Genomic DNA, 8,109 nt, shown 5'->3' on the forward strand with positions numbered 1-8,109 from the left:
GGCTTTTGCCTTAACATTTCTTTACTGAAGACCTACATTATAAGTGACAGCCTCTGTTTTTGTTTGCTTGAACATCTGCCATCCTAGGACGGTTCAGAAATCAAAGGTTCATTTTTGTTTATCTTGGTGAGTCTCCCCTACTCCAGTTTTCCTCCACCCTGTTTTCAGCCCCGTTTCTACTGTTAACTCTATGTCCTCTTGCTCTTGGCCTCCTTATTCTGCATGGCGCTCAACTTTCAATCAGCCATCTGGTCCTGTTGATTTGTCCCTCATAACTTAACTCATGATGCCCCCTTCTCCCCTTCCCTGTAGTCTTACTGCGATCACTAATTCTGGCCTGCAGTTGCTCCATACCTTCACTATTGCATTTAGCCTCCCCACAGTTCTCTTCCCTTTCAGTTTTCCCTTCCCTAATTATCCTCCCTCCATTCCACTGGGCACTCTGACTCTTAACAAGACTGCCTGATAGGGCACTTTTACCATGTTTTGCCTCCTTCTTGTTGGTTTTAGGGAAAGCTATAGCATCAGGACTCTCCCAGGGCACAGTTCAGGTCTCCTGTAACACTCGTCTTGCTCTCTGGCGGTACAATCAGATGGCTAAATGGTGGAATCCTGGTCCTTGTAATCTGATCCTGAAATTGGCTGTCACAAGTAGACCTATTTTTCTCACTGATGAATCAAGCTCTACCATCAACTGCAGAATCATCTCAACAACACATTTGTCCTCCCTTCTCCGGTACTTGGGACTCAAAAACTCCTCTCCTGCATGCTCATTCGTATCAGTTTTTAGGTAGTGCCAGTTAAATTTTTTTTAATTTCACATGGTCATCTTCCCCAGATCCCTATCTCCCTTTTGAAAGACACCATTGCAACCACTCTCCTGGATGACTGCAGTACCCTCCTATATCTTTTTCTTAAAAAATATTTTTAATGTTTATTTATTTTTGAGAGACAGAGATGTGGCACGAATGGGGGAGGGGCAGAGAGAGAGGGAGACACAGAATCCGAAGCAGGCTCCAGGCTCTGAGCTGTCAGCACAGAGCCCAACGCAGGGCTTGAACTCAGAGCTGTGAGATCATGACCTGTGCCGAAGTCAGACGCTCAGCCGACTGAACGACCCAGGTGCCCCCTTCCCCCCATATCCTTGTTTGTCTTCAATCTTCATCCATTTTCTCACTAGAGCCAGAGTGATTTTAAAACAAAAATCTGACCAAGTCATGTCTCCGGTTAAAATGTTCAGTGGCTTTCTATTAAAAAAAAAAAAAAGTTTCTTTTTAAATGGGGGCACCTGGGTGACTCAGTCAGTTAAGCGTCCAACTTCAGCTCAGGTCATGATCTCATGAGTTGTGAGTTTGAGTCCCACATTGGGCTCTGTGCTGACAGTTCAGAGCCTGGAATCTGCTTCGGATTCTTTGTCTCCCTCTCTCTATGCCCCTCCCCTGCTTGTGCTCAGTCTCTCAAAAATAAATAAACATTTAAAAAATTTAAAAAAAAAACCAAAAACCTTTTGGAGGCTTTTCATTGCCTTTCTACATTGGTTCTCAACCCTGGATCAATATAGCATGACCTGGGGTTTAAAAAAAATATGATGCCAGGGTACGAAAACCTCAACTATAATTGATGGATTGCTGGAAGCTCAGGGCAGACAATTCTGAGAGTTGAAAACCTCAGGGAGACCCATTCATTTGAGCCCACACAATATTGTAAGATTTACTTACCTTTAGGAGCTCGACCAGGTTCCCACAGTAAATACAGGAGAAAAAAACCTCCCTACGCTGCCAGCAAAAGAAGAGAAGGAACCATTTTGAAATACACCAGAGCACTCAGTTTTCTTAATAAGGTTGCCCTCAGGGGAAACTAATTAACCACAGCCTAACATGCTGGGGTATTATCAGAGCCTAACTCACAGTGGAGAAGGGAAATAACCAAATCTAGCCCACTCTTGCCATCCTGTTCCACCGAAGGGGAGGAAAAACAAACAAACAAAAAGAAAAACCTGAGAAATTCTTGGAAGTTCACAGTCCAGAGGCACAGCCCCACTAAATGTCTGAAACCTAATCATAAGAATATATAACACTTCCCACACACATCACCATTACATTACTAAGGCCTATTTACAGCAGTCCCTTTTCCCCACTATAACATGTCTGACTACCAAGAAAATATTGCAAGGCATACAAAAAGGCAAAAAACAAACAAACAAACAAACAAAAAACAAAAAAAAAACCCCACAATTTAAAGACACTAATGCTTGTTTAGTAAAGAAACAGACATGGCATGTTGGAATTATCAGATCAGGGATTTAAAACAACTATGATGAGTTTGCTAAGAGCTCTGATGGATAAAATAGACAGTATGCAAGAACAAATGGACAATGTAAGCAGAGAGATGGAAATCCTAAAAAAGATCCAAAAATAAATGCTAGAGATAAGAACCAAAACAAACAAAAACCAACACAATGTAACAGAAATGAAGAATGCCTTTATGCCTTTGAAGAGCCGATTAGTAGACTGGACACAGCTAAGCAAAGAATCTCTGTAATCAATACAATCCTTGAAAACCAAAGAGAAAAAAACCTGAAAAAAAAAAAACAGTATACCCAAGAACTGTGTGGACAATTATAAAATGTGAATATGAGAACATTAGAAGAAGAAAGAAGGAAACAGAAATATTTGAAACAATAATAACTGAAAATTTCTCAAATTAATGTCAGGCACCAACCACATATCCTAGAAGTTCAGAGAATACTAAAGAATAAAAATGAAAACAGAAACTACACTTAGGCATATCATCTTCAAACTACAGAAAGTCAAAGATAAAGAAAAAATTCGGAAAAAAAGCCTTATCTATAGAACAAAGACAGGAATTATATCCAACTGCTTTTCAGAAACAATGCAGGCAAGAAGAGGTTGGGGAGGAATATTTAAAGTGGTGAAAGCAAAACACAAAAAACAAAAAACAAAAAAATCCCACCAACCTAGAATCCTGTACCCTGTGAAATTACCCTTCAAAAGTTAAGGAGGATTAAAGACTTTCTCAGACAAACAAAAATTGAGAGGATTTCTTACCCATAGATTATCTGGCAAGAGATATACAAAGTTCTTTGGAGAGAAGAAAAATAATATAGGTCAAAAATTTATATATATATGAAGAAAGAAAAAGCATCTAAGAAAAAACAAATGAAGGTAAAATAAAAACTTGTGCTTTTCTTAATTGAGCTAACAGATAAGTCTGTTCAAAATAATAACACTAATAATGTAATTTATATATGCTTATGTTTATATCTTAAGTATGTATATATATGCTTATTTATGTTTATATGTAAATAAAATGAATGACAGCAATGAAATAAGGGACAGGAAGGAGAAATTAGTATTATTTTTGTTATTAGAAGGTACATTACCTTTGGGGTGCCTGGGTTGGCAAAGCATCCAACACTTGATTTTGGCTCAGGTCATTTCACAGTTCCTGAGATTGAGCCCTGCTTTGGGCTCTGCACTGTCAGCTTGGAATTCTCTTTCTCACTCTCTGTCTGCCCTTTCCCTACTCATGTTCTCTCTCCTTTCAAAATAAATAAACATTTTTTAAAAGTAGAAATTACATTAAAAAAAAGAAGATACATTACCTTTGAAGTGGTAATGTTATTTGAAAGTGGATTTAAATTAGTTGTAAAAATACAATGCAAACTCTAGGGCAACCACTAAAAAAAGTAAAACTGAAGAATAACTAATATGCTAAGAAAGAAGAGAAAATGAAATTATATAAAATGCCTAAATTAAAATCACAAAGCCAGAAAAAGAATCAAAGACAAAAAGAGGAACAAAGGACCTGGGCAACAAACAGAAAACAGTAAAGAATGTGGTAGATATTATTCTATCTGTATCAATAATCACTTTGGATGTCAATGGTCTAAATGCACCAATTAAAAGAGATTGTCACAGTGGACCAAAATAAACAACCCAACTATATGTTGTCTACAGGAAGCCACCTTAAGTATAAGAACACATGTAGATTAAAAGTAAAAGGGTGGAGAAAAACACTAATTAAAAGAAAGCAGGAGCAGCTATATTAAGTTTAGAGAGAACAGACTTCAAAGTAAGAAAATTAAGGGCAGTAATCAGAGATAAAGAAGGATATTACATAAGGGGTACAGGGGTCAATTCCCCACAAAATCATAACATTTCTTAATGCACATGCACCTAACAATAGGGGATTAAACTACATCAGACCAAAACTGACAGAACTACAAGAAGAAACTGACAAATCCACTATCCTAGTTGAAGACTTCAACACCTTTTCTCAGAAGTGAATAGATCCAGCAGGCAGAAAAATCAATGAGAATATATTTGAGCTTAACAACACGATCAATCAACTGGGTATAATTGATATCTGTAGACTAGTTTACCCCCACAAAAGTAGAATACACATTTTTCTCAAATTCACATGGAATATTCACCAAGATAGAGCTCATTCTGGGTGATAAAACACACCTGAAGGGGTTGAAAAAGACAGATTTCATGCAATGTCTGCTCTCTGAACATAAGAATTAAATTAGAAATGAATAAAATGATGATAACTGGAAAATTCCTAAATGTGGAGATTTAACAACACTCTTCTAAGTGATGTAGATCAAAGAAGAAAGAAATCTCAAGAAAAATTTTAAAAAAATTTTGAATTAAATGAAAATGAAAACATCATTATCTACATTTTTTGGATGCAGCAAAAGCAGTGTTTAGAGGGACATTTTTAGCATTGAATATGTACATTAGAAAAGAATAAAGATTTAACTCAATAATCTAAATTAATTTCTTGGAAAAGTAGAAAAAGAGAATCAAATTAAGTTCAAAGAAAGCAGAAGAACAGAAATAATAAAAATCAGAGCAGAAATCCATGAAATTAAAAATAGGAAATGAATTGAGAAAAATCAGCAAAACCAAAAGCTGTTTTTCTGAAAAAAACAATAAAGTTTATAAGCCTTAGCCAGGTTAAGAAAAACAGAGAGAGGACACAAAGTATTAATATCAGAAATGAAAGAGGGGGGGGGGACCAATACAGATGTGAAAATTAAAAGTAATGTTATAAGCAACTCTACCCATAAATTTGATAACTTAGATGAAATCATCCAGTTCCTTAAAATACACAATCTGCCAAAACTTACACATAGAAACAGATGATCTGAACAGGCCTATATCTCTTGAAGAAATTAAATCAATAATTAATAAACTTCAAAAAAGAAAGCACCAGATGCAATGAGCTCAATGTAGAATTCTACAGACATTCAAGGAAGAAATTATACAAACTTTCTACAGTCTCTTTCAGAGAATGGCAGCAGAGTGAATATTTCTGAACTTTTCTATGAGTTCTAGTAGTACTACCATAAATACCAAAACCAGGAAAAGATATTAGGAGAAAAACTACAAAACAGTATCTCTCATAAACATAGATGCAAATATCCTCCTCAACAAAATACTACCAAATTGAACCAAAGACAGGATAAAAGGAATTATACACAATGACTGACTGGAATTTATTCCAGGTAGGTAAGACTGGTCCAACATTTAAAAATCAATAAATTTAACACAATGCTCAACAGACTAAAAAAAAAATTATGTGATCATATCAATAGATGTAGAAAAAGCATTTGACAAAACACATGATTTATGATAAAAACCCTTAGTAAGCTAGTAATACAGAGGAATTATCTCAATTTGATAAATACTATCTACAAAAAACAAAAACAAAAACAAAAACAAACCCACAGCTACTTAATGGTGAGAAACCAAAAAATTTCTAAGATAAGGTACAAAGCAAGGAAGTCCCCTGTTACCATTTCTTTTCAACATCATACTTGAAGTCCTTGCTAATGGAGTAAGAAAAGGAAATAAAAGTTATACACATTGGGAACGACGACATAAAACTATCATAAAATTGCAGATGACACGATCATCTACATAAAAAATCCAAAGGAATAAAAAAAAAGAAAAGAAAAACAACTTCTGGAACTAATACACAATAATAGCAAGGTTGCAGGATATAAGGGTAATATACAAAAATAAATTGCTTTAGGGTCCCTAGGTGGCTCATTTGGTTACACATCTGACTTCAGCTCAGGTCATGATCTCATAGTTCATAAGTTCCAGCCCCGCATCAGGCTCTCTGCTGTTAGTGCAGAGATGATTTGGATCCTTCCCTGCTTGTGCTCACTCACTCTCTCTCTGCCAAAAATAAAAATAAAAAATAAACATTAAAAAAACACAAAAAAGTGCTTTGCTGTATACTAAAAATGAACAAGTGAAATTTGAAATAACACATTATCATTTTCATTAGCACAAAAAATATAATACTTAGTTATAAATCTAACAAAATTTGCACAAGATATGATCTACACGAGGAATACTACAAAAAAAATCTGATTAATGAAATCAGAGAACTAAATAAATGGAATCAAAGAACACCTAAATAAATCCATGCTCATTGTTCATGGAAAGGAAGACTCAATATATTCAAAATGTCATTTCTTTCCAACTTGATTTATAGGGTCAATGCAATTCCAATAAAAATTCCAGCAAGTTATTTGATGTGCACCAACAAAGTGATTCAAAAATTTATATAAAAAGACAAAATACCCAGAATAGCTAACACAGTATTAAAGAGCAATGATGGAGGACTGACAATACTTTAAAACTTCCTATTAACCTACAGGGATCAAGGCAAGTGTGGTCTTGGTGAAAGATAGAAAAGGAAATTAATATAACAAGAATGGAGAGACCAGAAATAGACCTCTTAAATATAACCAACTGATCTTTGCCAAATGAGCAAAGCAAAGAAGTGGTGCAAAACTTGTCTCTTTTACAAATGGTGTTGGAAGAACTAGACATCCACATGCAAAAAAAAAAAAAAATCTAGAAAACCTTATACCCCCTCACAAAAATTAACTCAAAGTGGATCATATATTTAAACATAAATGTAAAAATGCAAAACTATAAAGTTTCTCGAAGGTATTACAGGAGAAAATCTAAATTACCTGGGGGTATGGTGATGCCTTTTTAGATACAAGATCGAAGTCAAGATCCATGAAAGAAATAATTGATAATTTAGACCTCATTAAAATTAAGAACTTATGCTCTGTGAAGGACAATGTTAAGAAAATTAGAAGATAAGCCATAGACTGGGAAAAATATTTGCAAAATAAACATCTGAAAAAGAACTGTTTGTCAAATAAACAGCTGATAAAGGATCCAAAATACCCAAACACTCTTAAAACTCAACAATAAGAAAACAACTGTATTTAAAAATGGGTGAAAGACTTTAACATACACATCATGAAATAAAATATACACATGGTAAAAATATGTATATTAAAAGGTGCTCCACATCATATGTTATTAGGGAAATGTAAATTAAACAATAAGACACCACTATACACCTATAAGAATGGCCAGAATCCACAATACTGACATCAAAAGATGGAGAGGATGTGGAGGAAGAGGAACTCTCATTCATTGCTAGTGCTAATGTCAAAAGTTACTGCCATTGGAAGACAGTTTGCTGTTTTCTTACAAAACTAAACATTCTTATATCATATAATCCTGCAGTCACATTCCTTGATATTTACACAAAGGAGTTAAAACTTATGTCGGTGCAAAAACCTGTACACGGATGTTTACAGCCGTTTCATTTGTAAGTGCCAAACTTGGAAGGACCCAAAACCTTCTTCATAGGTGAATAGATAAGTAAACTGTGGTACATACAGTCAGTGGAATATTATTTGGTGCTAAAAAGGAATAAGCTATCAAGCCATGAAAAGTCAAGAAGGAATCTTTAGTGCATATTATTAGGAGAAATAAGCCAATCTGAAAAGGCTGCATACTGTATGATTTCAACCATATGCCATTCTGGAAAGGGCAAAACTATGGAGGCTATACAAATATATTTCTAGGGGTTGGGTATGGGGAAGTGATGAAGAGGTAGAGTACAAAGAATTTTTTAGGGCAGTGAAAATACTCTGTATATTATTATGATAAATATATGTCATACATTTGTCCAAACCCATAGAATGTATAACACTAAGCATAAACCCTAAGGTAAACTATGGACTTCGGATAATTA

This window comes from Prionailurus bengalensis, chromosome A2, assembly GCF_016509475.1.
Source record: "Prionailurus bengalensis isolate Pbe53 chromosome A2, Fcat_Pben_1.1_paternal_pri, whole genome shotgun sequence".
In the NCBI taxonomy this organism is placed as follows: domain Eukaryota; kingdom Metazoa; phylum Chordata; class Mammalia; order Carnivora; family Felidae; genus Prionailurus; species Prionailurus bengalensis.